Here is a 20,828-nt window from a genome sequence, read left to right as displayed (position 1 = left end):
TTTTTTTGCCCCGGGGGGGGGGGGGGACGGGATAAGAGCCTTAATAGGAAATTGTCCTAGCTTTGCTCCCTGGCTGTTGGTGGTCAAGCATCTTTGGATGCAGCATAGCCCAGCAAACCTTGGTAAACCTTGGGCCATGTCTCACCTGAGCCTGAACCACAATAGCCAGCATTACCTGCTAGCTGAGAGTAGCAGTGCATCTGGCCCTGTCAGGCTGCAGTTTTCCACCTGGCTTCATTTTGCTGAGGAGCCAGTAGGGGTACCCCATCTGGGTCTGAGTTACTGATTGGGGAGAGAAGGAAGGATGAGGATTACACATAGGATGAGACTTTTTACTAGCTTGCTTGTCCCAATGTATAAAACAAGACATTCATACATTCTTATCACTGAAACTGCAGATCAAATGGCTGTCCCTTGATCTGGTACCTAATTTGTGACGTACAGATTCATCTGTTGCTTTCAAGATGTATGTTTATGTATATAATCTCTCTGTTTTTGTTGCCCAAACAGCTTAACCACATTACGAGGAATCTTAAAAAGCGAGAGAGAAAGATGGAAATCAATAACATGATGAAAATTCTAGAATATCTAAAGAACTATTTTTAAAGAAGCCTTTTTCTTACTCAGCACTATTTGGTAATAGACTATTTTTATGTTTCTATTGCCTTCTAAAATAATTTTTATGGCTTAAACTTTTTTTGAAACATTAGAATTGAGAAGATCTGAATTTCTTTGTATCCACTGTATTTATTAAAATTGTACAGGCAAATGCTATATTTAATAGTAGCTATTCTGCCATAATGCTTTATTTACACAATAAATCCCAATTAATTGTATGATAATTTATTTCTGCTGCCAAGTGCAACACTAGTGCATTGCATGCCATCTTTACACAAGTGCGTCCCCCCCATACAGCCATTTTTCCATATTTTCAATGCCTTCACTAAGCTATCTGGTGTAGCAAAAAAGGGCATGGCTTTTAAAGCCCACAAAATTTTAGAGTTGAGATAGACTTTTATTATTTTTTCTTCTCTATCTCCCAATAAAATTTATGCTTCTCAAAGTCTGAAATTCTGCCCTGCTTTTTAAAAATCCAATTTCCCATAGATTTCTCTAAAAATAAATTTTCCCCCATACAGAGTAATATTTTTAATTAGCTCAAATTATCTGCCATGGAAAACTGCTTTTAAGCAAAAAGAATTGAGGCTCTTTCCCTGTCTATACTGCCTCCAGATTGAAAAGGAAAATCTCATTAATCTCAATATTATTAGTAACCATGATAATATATTTTGATTGTATTTTACATTTTTAAAAGTCTTTTATCTAGTTGTGTTTGTCCTTTGAAATAGCCCTGGGCAATAAAAACTTGATAGGACCCCATGTCATAGACAATTAAACCAACAACTCAGAAACTAAATATCAGGGACTTTTGCTTAAAGACTTCAAGGTAAGTGAAGGGTCTCAAATTTCAAATTCAGATCAGAGAATGCTTACCCAAAATGTGATAATATGCTATCAAGCATTATTTAAATGTAAAGCATGGTTATTGTAAGTGTACTACGTGCTCTTAAAATCTCTTGTCAAATAACAGGTGTCTAGTAGTCTGCTGCTTTCTGAATTATAGCCAAACCCTGACAGATCTCTGGTTATAAATGTCTATTGAGTGTCCATGAAACGTGAGCTCCCTCATTTCTGAGATACCTGTCATTAGTCTGGGGATATTTAATTTCCACATTTGCTTTAACTCATCTGCCAGCACTGCAGCACTTCAGTCTTAGTTTGTTTGTTGGACTTTTTTTTTAATGCAGCTTTTCTTTAAAATCTTTTCTTTTTTTTTTTAATCCTCCATTCGTTTTCTTTAGCAGGGTCTAAAGCTTTTCTCCTTAGGTTTCCACTAAATCATCATCACAATAAATACAGTTGCTTTTGTGCATAGCTCTACTACATTTATGGTTAGTGTTTAGAATCCTCGTCTAGACCTAAAGATCCCATTAAAATAACTGCACGATATTCTTTTTTTTTTTTTTGCATTGGAGTCTCACTCGGTCACCCAGACTGGAGTGCAGTGGCACGCTCCTGGCCACCGCAGCCTCGACCTGCTGGGCTCCAGCGATCTTTCCACCTCAGCCTTCCAAGTAGCTGGAACTACAGGCGTGCGCCACCATACCTGGCTAATTTTTTGACTTATTGTAGGGATGAGGTCTCGCCAAGTTGCCCAGGTGGGTCTCAAAACTGCGGGCTCAGGCAATCCACTTGCCTTGGCCTCCCAAACTGCTGGGATTACAGGCTGAGCCACCGAGCCCAGTCCACGATATTCTTCATAATGATTTTTTTTTTTAGTATTCCTTACATTTAGTCCAGAGCTAATTCCCATTTAGGGAGAGTCAGTGCACAATCTTAGAAATCACTTTTGACTTTTATGCAGGAAGATTGGTATTAAACAAGAATGACATTTCTTTTTAAAGAGGGTAACGTAGATTTGAAATTCCTAGTGCTAGACATGCTCCTTTTTAGAGTCAATTTTTTTCTCCAAATAAAACTTACCCCCTACTCCAGCAAAATTGTGACTCTTCAAATGCTACTAGATTTTTTAAAAAGTTATTTCTAGGAGATACATAAATGGCAAATAAAACTTGGTTTCTATACCTCTTGGTTTCTTACCTGTGGCAGACATGAGGTTTTCCCCAAACCTACCTTGCCCCTCCCAGATTTCCTAATGAAAGGCACAATTCGTGGGTCATTTATCCTTTTTAAAGTCACATTTATCAGGAAGAGTAGCAATTTTCAAGATAGAAAGGACAGGGCCAATGGATATGACAAGGTTCCCACCATCAATTAAAACAGTCTATGGAGGTCATTAAGACCATGATCAGTCTAATCAGCCATCTCTCTACCTCTGGGCTCAGACCCTAACACCCACCTTCACAGATTTCATTGAATAGATTGAATGGGCCTTTTGTTCCCATCAAATTCCTATTCTGGCCTGTATCACCCTTCACCCTGAGCATAAGATCATGCTCTCTTTAGGAAGTAAAAGAAAACTGGGCCTGAGCCTGTCTTTGGGAATTCTGCTTAAAATTCCACAAGTACTGAGTGAACTTTATACAATTTAGAAAATTGGTGTGTAGCAACAGATATACATTAACTGGAGATGGGAGAGGGTCCACAGTCTAAGTGTCCATTCTTATAAGAAAACAAGGCCTTGGGCAGCAAGAGCCTCTCTCTCCTGCTTTGTTTAGCTCTTGTCTCCCCCCCCCACCCCTCAATCAAAAGCTACACTAGTTCTCTCCTCAAGGGGTGTTTCGAGAAGAAGCTAGATCATTTTTCCCCCCTCAATTTCCCCTAAAAAGAGGGCCCTATTCTCAAAGTGAAGTTGCATTTGAAAAATCTGGAGAAACCTTCTGAAAGGTAGTCTGCTCAACCTAGTGCTTAGCACATAGAAATGCCCCAAAACGTTAACTATAATTTTTTTTTAGAAATTGACTTTTCCTGCTGTACTTATTTTTCTTCCCACTCCAAATGATGTTTTTGGTTTTGTTTTTTTGTGCTTCCCCTGAGATTGTTGCCTTGTAAGTTCCAGAAGTGCTGAGCTTTCTACCCTGTCTTTCTGTCTACGTTTCAGGGTACACTCTTTTTATACATTTTATAGATAAAGGTCAGCTGAAGCAATAGACAAATGTCACCTTGCCAAGTTAATGATTGTGTAAAGTCACTCTCAGGTGAGTGATGGTGACACAGAAGAGGAGGGGATGACTTTAAAAAAAAAAATTTGTCCTAAAAAAGCGTCACCGATCACCCCTGCCTGCCTACCTTTATCCTCCTTCTATCTATAAATCAGTTCACTGCTATATCTGAGCCCAAGGGCCTGATCTTGGACTATTCTATGGTTATAACATGTATAAAAAAAAAAAAAGAAAATATCTTGAGTTTCCTTCCCAGCAACCAGATGGTGAAGCAGGCCAGCCAGCGAAAACCGAAGACAAGGAGCCCTCCAAGAAAGAGGTAGGGAACAACGCAAAAAAGCGGTGTTTGACTTGTAATCATTATTGATTGTCACATGCTCTGTGGAGACATTGGAGGCTTTGGTCTCCAACAAGTAGCCCACGTGAGGCACACACCTTTTAGGTTGGAATTATTGGGGCACTTCTACACACACAACCAACAGCTGTAGCAAGGGGAGATGTTAGACAACTGATCTGTGGCAAAGCCATGGAAATTAAGGGAGTATGCCTCTGTTGTACTTACTTAGAGGTAAAAATCTCAAATTGCACTGCAGAGTAATTTGTTAAACCTCAGGAGAATTCATGAATATTTTGACTCGTGGGGTTCTGCCCACAGAACTTGAACATTGGATCTTACTTAATGTCTTTTAATGATTCAATTTGGGGTGAGGAGAGAGGTATAAAGGTAGTATAAATTGTGATCCAATCTCAGATTTATTATGAGTCAGTCAGTGTTTCCGACATTGTCACACACATTTTGTGTGTGGGACAGAGTAAGTACTTTAAACTTCCATTAATGAGTTGATAATGGGAAGGAAAAAAAATCTCTTGTACCTACTTTCTAAGAAGTGTCACAGTTGAGCTTTCAAAAGCTGTGTCACCACAGAGTGACTGTCAATTCTTACAAAAAAATAAGGACTTGGGCAGCAAGAGTCTCTCTTCTGATTTATCTTACTCTTGCCTTTTCTCCTCAATCAAAAAGCCATACTACCTCTCTCCTCTTGGAATAGATTTTGCCTTTCATCAAACTGATTGCTAATATGCAAATTACCATGAAGATATTTTTGCAGGGAACCTGCATTTGGGTAAGTTTGAAGCTGTGAGATTGGGGGGGTGGGGAAGAAAATAAGTATGATCATCTACAAAAACTAAATCCAGCCATTATGATACAGTCCAGGACCCAAGAAGGGCTACCTGACAGGACCCTTTCAAAGGAAATAGGAGCAGACATCCTGCATCTTAGCTAGCATCTATCCAAATTCCCCCTGGGCCACTGGGACCCACAAGTCTATGTCTCTTTCTATGTCCTGTAAAACTAGCTGGTTAATCCAACTGAAAAAAACCAAAAATCTGTTAAGAATAGATGGTGTAGCTGGGCTCTGTGGCTCAGCCTGTAATCCCGCGCTTGGGAGGCTGAGGTGAGTGGATTGTCTGAGCCCACGGGTTCGAGACCCGCTTGGGCAACTTGGTGAGACCTCATCTCTACAATAAATAAAAAAATCAGCCGGGCATGGTGGCGCGCACCTGTAGTTCCAGCTACTTGGAAGGCTGAGGTGGAAGGATCACTGGAGCCCAGCAGGTCGAGGCTGCGGTGGCCGGGAGCGGCCACTGCACTCCAGTCTGGGCAATGGAGTGAGACTCCTACTCAAAAAAAAAAAAAAAAGAATAGATGGTGTGACTTAGGAAATATACAGATATTTATATGACTGGGACTACTTGATGCATCCTTTTAAATAGCCATTTTAATCTATGGTTATATATGGTAATGCCTAAATGTCCAAAGGATTTAAACAGAAGTCCTGTGGGTTTCTCTTTTTAAAAGACAGATGTTATTTGAAATCAACCCCTTGATGGGTTTTGGCCTGCTTGGGCTTTTGGAATCTTAGGAAGTGTCCATCTCAATTTCTTACAGTTGTTCTCTCTATACCTCTACTAGGCCTACAAGATGCTTAATTAACTTATTCATAAAATCATGGATGTCATTCAGGGGTCCTTCTGCCCACGGCCCCCCAGAATGTTAATATTTTAGTGACTGGCTCTAGAAAGATGGTGAAGGTGAGTTGATATTTCAGGTGGCCACTAGATGGTGAGACAGTATAAAGAGAAGAAAGGTGTCATATCTGTGGTGAAAATGAGAGCAGATGGGAAGAACTAGCAACAGGAATAGACCCACTTCACTTTCACTCCCCTCAACCACAGAGTGCAGGTTCAAATAGGCCCCAGAGCTGTATAGTGTAGACCCTGTTTTTGCTTTTAAGCTGCGAATTCTCCCAGTTAGCTATGTGTGAGGGTTTTAGGAGCATTTGGCGGGGGGAGGGGGGTCCTTAGCCTAACAAAGGCGTCTTCCAAGTGGCTCCATTGGCATTTTATCGTGGAGGGCTGTCCTGAACTGTAGAATGGTATGTAGTTTAGCAGTATCCCTGACTTCAAGATATTGTAACACATACCCCACCACATGGCCACTACCCTTCACCACCACACATACCCAGTGTGACAGCCAAAACTGTCTCCAGTCATTGCCAAATGTCACCCCTTGTTGAGAATGACTGCCCTAACATTATCAATATCAAAATCTGGGAAAGTTAAAGAGTCACATACATTATAACTTGCATGCCTTAAAAAAGTTATCTTCAGAGAAAACTTTGCCCACTGTGGTTACTGATAACCAGTCAGAAATGTTCATACTAATTCTGGTGACCTGTATTCTTGGATAGAACAAATTGTAGAGAAGAAAGTGACCCAGATGACCCGAATAGAATAGAAAAGGGAATTATTTCAGGGAAGTAAGCAATCAGTTGGTCTAAGACTTTGATTAACCAAGTCAGTCCCAAAGCTAGGGGAAATCAGTGCCTAAAAAGATTTTCACCCTTAATGTCAGGGGTCCTATAGGTCACCTTTGTCTGTAGCAGGCTAGGAATTCTCCCTCTGTTTGGCGTGCACTAAATTGACTCACTCTACATTATAGAGGAGGATGCAGCACAATAAGAACCTGTACTCAGGTGGTTGCTGATATGTTGACTGTGGGGTGATGGAGTCCCCACTTTGTATGGTCCCACAAAATCATCAATACAGACTTTAATTGGATATGTGTGCACACCAGCCACAAGGATGTGGGGCCTGTTTGCTGGGTCTCCTTAGTCCCAGGCCCACAGTGCCCCAGCCTGCTGCATGGAGGTGACCTCTAACCTTTAACAACCAATCTTTCAAGGCAGGAAGTTACATTGCCACAGAGGAAGGTAGTAGAAGGAATATCCCTGAATGACTGAACTGAGATAAGAAAATATTTTAGAAATAAAACGTTATGCCAATAGAAGTAACAACCCAAGGACATTTCCTGGTTAAGAGTCTTGCATTTGGTCTTTGGTAAAAATGGATACCCTCTTCTCCTTCCTAGGGCAGATTCTATAACCGCTATCTCTTGGAATAATCATAACAGGACTAAATTGTGATTTTCTTTTTTAAAAAGTGACCTAATCCCCCAATTTGCATCTAACCATCCTCTCTCCCAAGAAGCTATTATGGAGGAGAATTGTATTGCTTTTTTATTATATTTTGACCCTACCATATTTATGTTTTTGCCCCCAGTTGGTCTTTCAGTGGAGTTTTCAAATGTTACAGATTCATTGAGGATCTGATTTTTTAAGACAAGCAGTATTTTTTCTTTTTCTTTCCTTCTTAGAGAATTTAGAATCTGTGACCTCTAAGTTCATTACAAAGACCATAAAAAAATAAAGGCAGTGATCACTCTCCACAGCAGACATGCACATGTATTAAAACTTTGGCTTTTCTATTAGGTTGAGTATAAAGTCTAGGGTAGAAATGGATTAATCGTTTGATCAATTATGTATTGGACATATCAAAATCAAAACTTGTCTGAAGACTAGCTCTATATCGTCCAAATTCAGCTAAGCAAAGTGGCCCCTAACTATTATACCTCCTTACTGCCGAATCCTAGAAATTATCCAAGGCAAGCTTTTTGAATGTTGATTTTGACATTTTGCCTGGGACCAAGTACAGCATCTTTCCAAGGAAATGCTTAGAAGACTCAGGGCAGAACCCAAAAACAAATGCCAGACGTTAGGGGAAAATTTTTTTTTAAGTTGGATTGCCAGAAAACTTCTAGCTATTTATAATTAAGTGTTGATATGATTTCATTTCTTTCTTTTTAGCTGCTAAAAGGACAGCATGTTAGATCATTTTGTTTTGCAAAACAAATGGCCAGGGCAGATTTTAAGATGGACACTTGGGGTGAGGGAGGGCTCCCCTTTCTAAGTGGGAGTTTTGGAAATGTTCCCAGTGGGATTCAGTCATTCTGGAGTACCCTTGGAAACGTTTTTTTATCCTTGGGCACTTTGGCATTTGTGAGTTTGCAGTGATTACTTTTTGCTGTTGTTCACATGGGTCTGACCTGATGGGGAGTGGGGCCAGGAGAGGCCCCTCTCTTTGGGAAAGTCCTAGGATAGTAAAAAGAGCACCAGCTTAGTGGTTGGGGGGTTCTCTTTCCTGTGACCTTGGCTGATTCTAGCACTTTATTCCAGGATTCATGAATTTGCCAAGTGACATCCAGAAAAGAACAAAATGTGATTCTTTAAAGTATTGACAAGACTTCCTTTGGGGATGATTCTGTAGAGTATTCCTGGGGTCCTGCCATGGTCAGGGGAGTGCCTTAAATTTGATAGGTTATCCAAGAGGATGCAGTATAGGACGATCTCTGTGTTCAACTCTGTGTATAAAGAAGTAAAGATTTGAGGTGGGTCAGGACAGGCAAAGCTCGAGAAAGTGGACTTGAGATAGAGACCTGGATGCAGATGTCAGGGACACATCCAAGCCCTTGCTGGCATCTTTGACTTGACAGGTAGTGGGCATCTCTTTCTTGTTTCTTTTATTTTTTTCTGGCCCTACAGTCTTGATTCTCCAGAGTCAGGGTCTGACTTCAGATATTAAGGCAGCTCAATGAAGTGGCCTATTCTTACAGGAAGAAGCAGGAAGACCCCCAAGGCTGCTTTAGAAGGAGAAGAAGTCTCTCCTCATTTTTCTCAAAAGTTTGCACAGCTGGAAAAGGAAATCAGCCTCGTATGGAGTTCCCTAATTTCTTTCTTGCCTTTCCTTTTTTTTTTCTCCTTCCTCTCTCCTGAGATTTTTTTTCCAGTAGGATTCTTATTTTAGGGGGGCTTTCTAAGCAGGAGATACCTATTTGTTTTTAAGGAAAGAAAGGAGAAAAACAACCACTCAGGACTGGGACATGAAAACAATAAAATAAAGCAAGCTTGCTCAGAACTGGCTGGCAGATGGCGCTCGGCTTTTACTATTGAGAGTCTGGCTTTTCAAAACACTCCTGCGCCAGTGCCTGGGGCAGAATCCCCTTCCCTCAGTCTTCCTTCCTAGGGACACAGTCCCCTGCCCCTGAGGCCCAGGGATATTAGTAAATGTTCTCAGTGGAGCCATTACCTCTGAGGCCAAATCCTGTCAATTTTAACTGAGGCTCTGTAGACCTCAGCCGGTGCAGGATAATACAGTATGAGGATGACCTCCAAATTACAGCCCCTGAGCTCTGGCTCTCCTGGGAACCAGCTTGGACAAACTTTATTGCCTGGATTCCAGTTTTCCTCATCTGAAAAAATGAGAGGAAGTTCCTTCTCACTTTTAAACTTCTTTAATTCTCTTATGGAAGTTTAAATAAAAGAGGTATGCCAGCTGTACTCTGTCCCCTCAAGCACACACCTCTTTTTAAAGCACCTGTTCCAAAATAGCAGACTGTATAGGAAATCAAGTTTTAGGGCCATCTGTGGTCCTTTGGTAAGTAATGAATAATTTCTGGGTGCCCGCCCCTGGAAGAATCTTTGCAGGAGCAGAGTATGGTGGTGAGTTTGTTGCCATCCCAACCAAGGGCTAGAAAAGAGGATGATAGGTGAGCAAAGGTCCAGTTTCTACCAGGGAAATCCAAGGTGCCTTCCTGAGGAGTTAGCATTTGAGATACTATGGGAAAGATGTGGGGAGATGAAGGAGTGACATTTGGGGTGCGTGCTCAGTGATTTTGTACAGAGAGGACACTGGTTAGGGGTGAAGCCTTATTCCTTTTCCTTTCATCAGAGCATCATTGGGCTTTTCAGTATCTCTGAGACTTGAGAGCTAGTTTTAAACTTCCCCTGCCCAATCCCTCACTACTTCACAGCACTTCAAGCTGACAGCCCGCTGCAGGACATTCTTATTAGAGATGAGTCTTCCCTCTCTAGGGGTGGCCCACTCTCAATCTCAGGCCCAGCACTGGCCTTGGGGGCAGGCCATGCCACTTCTGGCTTCTTTAGACCTCATTTCGAGTTGAGGGGAAGCTGGATCTGGTGATGTCTATGGCCAGATTCCTTGGTTCTGAGAACAGACACCCTTGCTGTTCCCTTCCACTCCTCTGTTCCCCCCTGCCCCCAAAGCAGCTGGAAAATTATCAGCTTGATAAAAGACAACATGGGCTTCCCATGCAAAGGCCTACAGAGTCTTCCAGTGGAGATGAATTTCTTTCTGATCCAACTTACCCTCAACACCCCACTCTTATGCATGTTCTCTCCTCTCACTCTTTTGACATGGTTAAGTTAAAAAAAATTACTGAATGAAAAAATAATAAGGCAAACATTTCTCCCACCCTGCTATTAAAAATGTGTCTTTTAAGGTAATAGCTTTCCTATGACATTCCTCTCTGACACCCATGTTCTTCTGGGGGTTCTTTAAAGATTTTATTATGATTGTCCCTCCCACCATGCCCGATTTCTAGCTTGAATGTTGACTGGGGGTGGTTAGCCAGGTGGGTGACCCCAGAGATGCTGGGAGCACCTTTTCCTGGCCACTGGAGCTCCTCCCCCACCAGAGGTCAGCAGAGAGCTCAGAATGGTGAGATCTGCTCCCAGAAAGCCGGATCACAGAATTATCTAGATGAAAGGAGGGAGCCCCAAAGAAAAAAGCTTCAGGGGTGTCTTTGGTTGGGGTCTCATCCTATCTTAGGCCCAGGAGACCTCAGTGTTAACACCAATGCTGCCATTCTGTACCTCTGGAGGTAAGGGGGCTTCAGCCAGCTTATTCAGTAGGTTTCTTTGCCCGTCTTCCCCTGCCCATCCTTCTCCTGGGGGGACCACACCCTCTTAGAACTCTCCCTCATGGGGACTAATGGCTTCCCATGGGCTCAGAACCTATGTCCCACACTCGACCTGGCCTGTTTTCGTTTAGAAATTGTATTTGTTGTTGTAATGGTATTATAATATTATGGGATCTACCCACCTGCCCTTATGCTGCCATGATTTTATTTCTCCTCATTGCCTCCTGTTCTCTCCCCAGATAAGTAGATATTTTTAAAGAGAACATTAACCTTGGCTTGCAAACAATTTTGTATTTAGACCCCCTTGCTCACACACATTGTGGGTAGGTTTCTTCAGAGGTAGTCCCACACTCTCCATTGTCTTGCCACAGTTCTTTGCCTTCTTCAGTCCTTTCACTGGGTAGGAAAAGTGGGCAGGGGGATCAGAATTCCTCCCCTTTGTTTTTCTCTGAACTTATAAAATCACAAGGTCCTTATGAATGACCTTCCTTACCAGCTCTTTATTGTTGAAAGAGAGAGAAGAAGGTGCAAAAGGAAAGGGAGAGATAAATAAATATGGAGAGCAAATAAAAAATTTGAAAGAGAGAAAAAAGGGGGGGAGGAAGACAGAAGAAAGGGACAGAGGAAGAAAGGAGAACGAAAGAAAGGAGGAAGCATGGGAAGGAAGGAGAAAGAAAAAAGGAAGAAAGAAGAGAGAAAGGGAGGAAGGAAGGAAAGAAGGAAAAAGGGAAGGAAGGAGAAATAGAAAGAGAGAGAAGGGGAGGGAGGAAGAGAAGGAGGAGAAAAAAAAGAAAGAAGAGAATATCTTTGTCAAGTTTAGCTCTGAGCACAGATGGGGTCCCTGCCCTCTGGGAGCTTCATGTTGGGAACAGAGGAGAGATTGGGTTGCAACTGACCCTGCTGGCACCAGGCAGGGGATGGAACACTGCCAGGGGCTGGAGCCAGCACAGCTGAGGGGCCTGGCTGGCTTGCTGGGCAGGAGGAGGCAAACTCACAAGTTCAGGACACCCCCCCTCTCAAATCCCACTGTCCCCCCCGCCCCAGGTTCCATTTTGGTTCTAAGAGTCATCAAGAAAAGTAGGGACAGAGGCTGGCTGTGTGTGACCAGACCACCATCCCCGAACTCTAACCACCACCCTCATAGGGGACCCGTTTTGCTTTCACGAATGTTTCTGTCCCACTCCTAAGATGATTATCCAATTTTTGTTTTATTTTGAAATTAGTGATACATCCGCTACTAGCACAGCCTGATTTTCCAAGTGCTTTCACATGCTTATCCCACTTAGTGGTTTTGTTTTAAGAAATCTGGCACACAGTGGACCTTTTTGTCCTTTAAAAAAAAAAAAACCCTAATCTTTATGAGTTCTTTGATTCAATAATTACTGAGAACAAAACAAAGCAAATCCTCACATTAAAAGCAAACACCCTGTACATTAAGCATACCTCTCAGATGTTGAGGAAATCCTCCAAATTTTACAAATTGACGTCCTCAAGAGTTTGGCTCCAACAAGACCTAGTATAGGCATTGTTTTCTCTCTCTTTTTTTCCCCCCTTCCTTCCTCCCTTCCTTCCTTTCTTCCTACCCCCCCCCTTCAAAAAACAAGTTTTATTCTCTGGGGCATGCTCATTAGAGAGGGAAGACAATTCTATTGAGCAGGGAAGGGTGAGGGGAAGAGAGAAAGGGGGAGAATTAAGCTGGAGGCTAAGGACAGATTGACTGCTGGGTCCTGGGGGTGGGGAGCGGAGAGAGAATATCACAGCCAGGTGCAGATCACAAGAGCAGACCTTCAGTTTCCTGGCCTTGGTGGGGAAAACACTCTGTCAGCTCCCTTTCTGTGTCCTGTGATTTATTCATCAGCTCAAGGGAAAAATCAAATTAAATCAAAATCACATTCTAATTTGTTGTGGTAGGATCCCATTCTTCTATGTTTTATTCTTTTTTAAAAGCACAGACATAGAGGCAGAAGTAGCCTCCTAGCCTGACCCAACTTGTATTTATTCTCAGGAACTAGTCTCTTTCCACTAGGAGAAGTTCATATTCTTCCCGGGCACCAAGAGAGTTAGAAATGTGTTGCAAACTGATTTGAGCTAAATTTGTATTGCTTTGAGACTTAGCAAAATGGCTGATTGGGGGCCAGTATTGGGGGAGGGGGGAAAGAACAGTTGCTGTTTCAATAGCTGAGAAAAGGAACTCACCATATTATATATTTATAAAATGAGAGTTGGTGGGGAGTTGGTGGTCATGGTTATTCTTCAGGAAGAAAGAAAGAAAAAAAGTGTTGTTGGGAAGTGTTTAGCAGACATTTAGTATAAACTAGAGTGCCTTATTTAGGAAAATAATTCAGTCCATCATGGTTTCCAGATGAAAACCGTTGTGACAAATTACTTTTTCAAATTTTTGACTATTGGCAGATCTTAGGTTTACTCATAGGTAAGTTATGTCCAACTTGGCAAAATTCATGGAATACTATCCCATCCTTGATACAGGTCAACAAGAACATGTGCCCATTTTCCCTTACTGATAAGTTATTTCCTAACTTTTTGATTAACCTGTTGGTCAAAGTAGCCTTGTTTCCTGTTTGCCTCCCTAGTAGCATCTGTTACCTTGCAGTGGCCATGTGTGTGTCTGCCACATCTCTTAGGAGGATGAATCTCTGCCCAGTCGGTGAGTCTGCCTCAATTTGGGCATTTTCATTTATTCATTCATTCAATATACAAGTGTTGAGTGACAAATATGTACCTTTCCCCATGGGGAAGACAAAGGTATAAGACGTTGCTGCTCCCTTGATGGTCTCATAATCAAACAAACCCAGGAAGTTCACAAAAGCAGGCAATCTCTGCTAAGTGATTGCATTGGGAAGAGTAGAGCAGCTAGGGGAAGGTGGAAAGGTTGTCCAACAACAGACTTCAAGAACTTTCTAAGAGTTCTCCAACCTGGTTGAGCAAACCAAATCAGAGCTTACAGAAAAGCATTGTGAATGCTGATGATTAAACTGCAGAAAGCCCAAAGGGATCTACTTGGGCCCAAACCAACAACTGTATCTAGATACTCAGCAGATACAATCATTCCGATTTTCATGCCAGTCTGAAGCTGAAAATTTCTATATGAACAGCAGTGATTGAACTTTCTCTAGTTATAGAGTAGACCTTGGTGTTGGTACTTTATCAGTCTTGAGACTTCCTTTTTCCAGAAGCTGTAGCCTAGAGGCCTACTGGCCACACTGATGGGGAAGACTTGCTTCCAGAGGGGCTCCACAGGCCTGGCCTGGTGCAGTGCTGAGACCTGCCTTTTGCCAACTCTATTTTTTTGGTGTGCTCTGTAAGAAGCCAAACTATGTCTTCCAAGATGTTCCAGGACTGAAATTATCTTAGGAGGTGGGCCCTGATTCTTCCACTTATCCTTAGAATCTTCTGTCTGCCTAAGATAAGTGTTCTGAGAGTTGAACAGGAAAGTGTTTTGTAGTTTGCAGCCAGGGGTCCTGATGAACTATAGAGTGCTTTTACTTTAGCTCCTGCCCTTGTTAGCTCTTGGGCTGCCCTCCATCTTAGCTCCAGATCCCCAACTTAGCTCCTGGTCTGCCCTTCATCTTCACTCTAGTCCTTCTTAGCTCCTGTCTGTCCTCCATGTTACCTTCTGGTTGGTCCTCCATCTTAGTTCCTGGTCTGCCCTCCATCTTAGTTCTGGATCTCCCTCTTAGCTCCTGGCTGCCCTCCATCTTGGCTCCAGTCTACCATCTTACATCCCAAGCTTTGCCCCCTTCCCTGATGCAGACAGACATATTCTGTATTCAAATACAGGAATTAATTCCCAGTCACTGTGGAAAGAAAAACACACTTTTACTTTCCAGAATTTTATTTCCAACTTTTCCCCCACAAGTACTTATAAGTTATTTACTTAGTACCCTTGGAGTAGTATGTCTTATCAATAGGTCTCTATGATACTCAGCACATATGTGACCTTTATATTTTTTTGAGAATATATGTGTTATACAGATAGATAAATAGATATTTTTTAGATTAAAAATAAGACAAGGGAAGTTTTGTGTGTGTATATGGGTGGATGACTGAACAGAAGGAGCTCTCGGCTGAGTTTTTTGTTTCATAGTGAGTACAATTAAGATTTACAGAATTACTGAGTTTTGGCTTCTCCTTAAAAATCGTCACCTCAAAGAGAAATAAAACAAGAATGCCTGACTTTTGCTTTCTGGAGGGTGTTCAGGGATGAGCACATGGGAAGTTTGAGAAGCAGAGATTTGGCTCCAGGCCTCCTTACCTCCCTGCAGGTGGCTGTGTTCTGTTCAGTTAATCCCATTAGCTGGCAAAGGCTTATAGAGTTACTCTTAAAGGACATTTGCATTTTAATAAAGAGCCCTGTGAGGACACAAAGCCCAGAAAGTCCCATTTTTAATAGTGGCCTCCTTAGGAGTAGAATTCTAACAAGAGCTGTGGGGAAGAACAGGAAGGGGGCGTTGGCAGTCACCTTTCCTCCTCACCTCTTATCCCAGCCTGCACCCCTAGCCCAGGTCTATGCTAGCTCCCCATGCCATGAATTGGCATTCTTCCCCTGTGACCCCAGGACATGGGGACCCATCACCCCCGATGTTCAGGTGACAGCATAGCGCCTTGCCATGTTTCACCTAGCAACGGGTACCCCCCTGCAAATTCAAGTAGCAGAGTCAGGTTCAGACGTCAGCCTTCAGGGTGCCTGATTCATTCCAGCTCAGGTCGATAATGACAGGCCCCATGTTTTCTCCAGTGTCCACAGCTATGACACATAGAATAGTCAGGAAATGAAAGACTCTAGTACTATATAGTTGCTTTGCTTTCTTTAAAAAAGAAATGTAATGTGGGGGGAAGGAGCAAGGAAGCAGGAGGCCAGGCCAGCTAATAAGCAAGCAGCAAAACAATCTTCTTGTTTGTGTTACATAAACAGCCCCCAACTGTCCTGCAGTTATGGCCTCAGGAAAAACTGGGACTTAGTGGCACTTGGGTTGATTTTATACCTTAGCTTAGAGTTTCTCAAAGGTGTATTACACAACAAATGATTCAATCGAGGAAGGCCCAGATTGCCATCTTGACTTGCCAGACATTAGCATACCCTCCTAGAAACCCAGAAGCCTGCCAATTAAGCTCCCCAATGTAACTTAAAAGGGACCTTTCTGAGTTGCACAATCTTTAGGAAAAGAAAATTAAGCTAATTTTGAAAACTCCTGACACTGACGCTTCCTTATAATGTAAGTAGTTGAAAGCTAGAATGAATATTATGAATTCCTCCCGTAATATGTATTTGAATATATGTCATGGCATCTATTGGGCAGAGCTCAAAATTACTCATAGTTTAGAAAGACCCCTACCTGTCCCTCCCCCAGTGTGGCTCCGTAACTTTGAGCTAGGAAGATGGCATTTAATTATGCATGTAAGCTATAGTTTTATTTCAAACACACGAGCATGCAGGCTGGTGATGATATTAAATACGCAGTCACGCTTTCTCTCTGAGAATGAAAGGTGTTTGGATTTTATCCTTCCAGATTGAGAACCTCTGTTCTTCCTTCTAAATAGCTTCCTCCATCCCTTACCTAAATTAACAGGTAGAATCAGCCTCCAAGTTTTGCTAAATCGTGTACCCTGACAATTACTTGTAATTAGGAGGCCTGGCATAGGTCAGAAGCCCACTGTTCCTGCTGATGTAACAGCCTCACCAGTACCTCGCTGCAGGCAGAGGCCGGCTCAAAACACTGATTTTTTTTCTTCCCATTCTCCCAAGGTTTGGATTCTACTTAGAACCCTCTGTTTTGAGCTGAAATTTCCATCACCAAAGAGCCTGATTTCAGGCAAAGAAAGGACCACTTTAGCAAATAAGAGAAGAAGGGAAGAGAAATGGAGAAGGAGGGTCATTTCAACAGCAGCAGAACTCAGCCATACCATTTTCCCTGACAGCACTTTAATTATGATGAAAGAACACGATGTTTTTTGGTTTTTACAGAGGAGGCTCATAGTTGGGGGGAAGGGGGGAGGCTCTCAAAGGGATGTGAGCCGCTGAGATGCAGAGTGCCACAAGGCTGTCGCCACCAAATGAGAAGTACACGTGGAGAGGGGGAGCAAGGTCCTCCCCAGGTCTGTACCATCCCTCGGTTCTGTGGGGTCCAGAACTATCCAGCCGGGGGACAGTTGTGAATAGGAAGGGCCTGTCCCTCTGTGGGGCCAGATGTAATTTTAATCCCGAGAGTGATCCTCCTGCTTCGCACTCTGAAAGACTCAAAGGGGTTTCACGTGGTCACATACCCCATTGTTGAAAATGATGTTTCTTCTTGAAAGTCAGGTGCTAGGTCAGATGCCAGGTTCAAATGAACATTTTAGGGCCTTAGAGTAGGACAGAGGGACAGAACCCGGTAGGCCCAAGACTGGCATTTGGATGGGCAGAGACCAGTTGCATCTCAGGGATGGAGAAGAATTGGAGAGCCGGATGTGGAGAGGCTGCATTCACTCCCCACCTCCTGGCCTTGTCTGGAGTCCCTGCCCCAATAAGGCATTGGGTCCTTAAAAGGCCTCCAGTGCATTGCTCCAAGCCAGGAGGTGGCCCGGGGATTCTAGGCTGCAGTGTTTAGTGAGAAAGAAAAGTGAACACTGGCCTTCCTCTCACCATTGGAAAGAGCTCCAGATCCTTGGAATGAGAAGTAACAAAACATGCCCAAGTTAGTGTGGGACCCCAGGGGTGCAGGGAGATAGGGGACACAGTTTGACATAGATGGTACATTCTTCTGCCCTTTCTTCCACCTTCCTCCTTGTCTGGGGGCTCTTGTGTGGCCTACAGGCTGCTTCGAGAGCCTCCAGTGCAGAATCACCCAGAGTGGGAAAGATGATGTGAGCCTGCCCATCTTGGCTGCTTCTGTGTCACTGAATTACGCAGCATCTATGTTAGAAGTGATATCGCCCCAAGAGAGCCCTGTGGCCTTGAATTAAACACCGATGGGCAACCCCCCCCCCCCCATACACACATGAGGCCTGCCGTGTGGCAACTTCCCCAAACAATTTGTGATTTTCTGGGGTCCCTTATTCACCCCCACCCCTGCCGCAAAATTGTCATGCTGTTGAAGGCACTTCTAATTCTGATGATTGAATGAGCAGCTGGTCATGAAATGGCAGGGATGTAGGTGAATTATGGACATTTACGGGTAGAGCTACTTTATTTCTTACACTTAGCAAGAGGATTAACAAACCTCATGCAACATATGTAGAATCCGGAGGGAGGAGGCAGTGGCAGTGAAGCCGTGAGGCAGTCCTGTGGGGACGCGGAGGTATCTGTCTTCCCCAGAACAACTGCAGCCTCTCTGCTCGAGCTAACCTGAGATGTGAATCTGTCCCCTAGCTCCACACGCAGTGATGCTGCCACTAGTGAAATGGAGGAACCGTGATCTCGCTGATTTTCATGGATCACTTTGGGGAAAAACACTTGCAAGATATGTTAGAACTCATTTTTCTCCTCTTCCTCTCGGAAAGCAACATCAGAAGCTGGCAGTTCAGTCTGGAAGGAAAAAGATGCAAGACTGGCATCTTGGCTTACGACCCTCTGGCCGCTTAGAGATTTTATTTTAGAAAAATTTTAGTTTGAAGTGGGAAAAAAGAAAGAAATCAGACAAATCAGACATAGAGGTTTGCTGAGCCTGGGGGGGGGGGGGGCGGTGTTCAAAGGAAGCCCACTGTAGGAGGCTGTGCATTTTCAATGTCAGAATAAGTCAAGTGTTTGGGGATTTCATCCCTCTTAAAAATAAACAACATTTTGGAAAGGAGAATATTCAGGTTTTTGAGAAACATTGTGAGGTGATCAGTTAATGTGATCGTAATCATGTCTGAAGAATTGGTCTCATTTTTCATGTCAGAATTAATATTGGTTGAGACTAGATGGAGTCTTAATTTAGACCATTTACATTTTACAGAGCACTGAAAGGCCAAACCACTTTCTGGCAGCAACAAAGTCAGATAAATAGGAAAAATGTAACCTTAAAAAGATCCATTCTTTCAGTTGTGGCTTTGCCCTGGTAAATTTTGAGTCATTCAACACAATCTAAAAACTCAGATTTTCATTGCTAGAAATATATAATGCTTCCTACGATCCCCATGGCTTTTCATTGCCACACATTTCCTCTCCTGACGACCTTTCTGACTTGAGTTCTTGTCTTTTTGACACCAAAGCATCCAATCAATTTGATCAAGAGTTCAACCGTGAAAAGCATCTGGATGATTTGTCTATAAACAACCAGTTTGCCTGAATATTTGAGAGCATCAGCTCATCCAGGCACCTGCCCAATGTCACCCCAACATGGCCCAAATGCCATAGGTAAACTTATTTTTAAGGATCAGAGAGAGCAGAGCTAGAAAGCAGCCTGTACTCTGAGGGACTCTGGCAAGATGCTGGGGCCTTGTTTTCCTTGCAGTCTGAGGTCTGCTGCAGAGGGGACCTGGGAAGGTGGTAGCAGGCTGGTCCCTCCAGGCAGGTATGGAGAGAGCACTATGTGGAAAGACAACTTTACGGCTAGACTATCAGCAGCATCGTGATCGGAATCAAGATGTGTCTGGTGCCTGCAGCCATCTTGTCTTAGGTTACAACCGGCTCAATCCAGCCAGTGAAAAATAGGGATAAGTGTTGCTTTCACTGGGAAAGAAAAAATGTACATGATGTTATTTCTCGGAAAAAAAAAAGCTGACCCCCCCCCCCCACCGTTCTTTTATTTCAATGTCACCAAAACTGAGAATACAAGATCTTTCTCTCTCTTCCTCCCCCTTCCTCCTTCCCTCCCCCTTTCCCTCTCTCCCCTCCTCCTCTTCCTCTTCTCCCTCTCCCTCTCTGCCCCTTTGTCTGCTCCCCCCACCCCTCCTTCTTTCTCCCTCTCTTTCTATTCCCCCCATGTGCATAGGCAATTTAGACTCTCTTGGCTGAATCTCTTAATGCAGTAAAAAGTCAGGCAGGTGGCAGAGGAGGCAAGAGGAGAGGTCGTCTCCTGGGCACCTCTTCTGCCCTTCAGTCTTAGCAGTTCATTCCTATTTGCAAACAGCTCAGGCCAAAAGAGGGCATTGATATGAACCCCAGAGGCTGTCCCTAATCCATCTTTCTTGTTTTTTCTCTGGAGTGCTGGCCAGGCAGAGCCCAGAAGTGATCAGACCCTCAAGGCCCAGCCTTGACCCTTTATTTTTATGCTACACTTTGAAAATGTGTTTTTGGCAGTTTGCTGCATACCGAGAATTTCAGGGGGACAAAAAACTCAAGAATTGATTATTTAGATTTTTTAGTAGCCCCATTAAGCAAACCTCAAAATCCTAATAATGGTTCTTTGCTAGACAAATCAATGTCATGTTTCTGAAAGGACAAGAGTGACAGCTGGGTGATTTCACAGAATTATCAGGTATTGGGAGGAAGGTTAAGCAAGGGTTCAATTGCTATAAATTACAGTGATTTTTTTTCATTTGTTTCCCTGGGGTTTTCATGCTTCCTGATAGATTGTTTTTTTTCTTTTTTGTAGATTTTCTGTTTCGCTTTACACATTTTAGAAATTATACATCTATTTTTCTCTCTCAAAATCTCTTCTGCCTTTGGGATCCATTTTAGGAACTAAATGCTTGCTGTAGAGTTCTGTCCTGTGGTCATACACTTTTTTTTTTTTAAACAAAGTTCTCCTCTCTGCCTTCTCTGCCCCCTAGTAAATCTAGTAAATATGGCGTTATGCCAAGTTGTGGAAAATATATTTCTTTATCACATTTAATAATGTGAAAAATAAATAAAATATAAAGATACTTCACACTTAAAATTAAAATATGAAGTTCACTTGGGGATTATACTAATTAATCAACATTTTAAAAAATATTCATTTGACTAACTCATGCATCTCATTAAAATGATACATTTAAAATAATTATTGATTTAATTCAAGAAGACGATTTAAGAAACTTTTTGCCAAGGTGAGAGAATTGCCTGAGACCAGGGGTTTGAGACCAGCCTGGACAACTTGGCAAGACCTTATCTCTACAATAAA

General features: G+C 42.8%; 1 pseudogene; it reads left to right on the top strand.

The window, feature by feature from the left end:
* The window catches only part of LOC103251771, a 22,555-nt pseudogene extending 4,792 nt beyond the window's left edge, over positions 1-17,763 (top strand).
* The last annotated feature ends 3,065 nt before the right edge of the window (positions 17,764-20,828 follow it).

Source organism: Carlito syrichta, unplaced genomic scaffold, assembly GCF_000164805.1.
Source record: "Carlito syrichta isolate Samal-C Ts95f unplaced genomic scaffold, Tarsius_syrichta-2.0.1 Scaffold145269, whole genome shotgun sequence".
In the NCBI taxonomy this organism is placed as follows: domain Eukaryota; kingdom Metazoa; phylum Chordata; class Mammalia; order Primates; family Tarsiidae; genus Carlito; species Carlito syrichta.
This window is presented reverse-complemented; position numbering and strand designations above follow the sequence as displayed.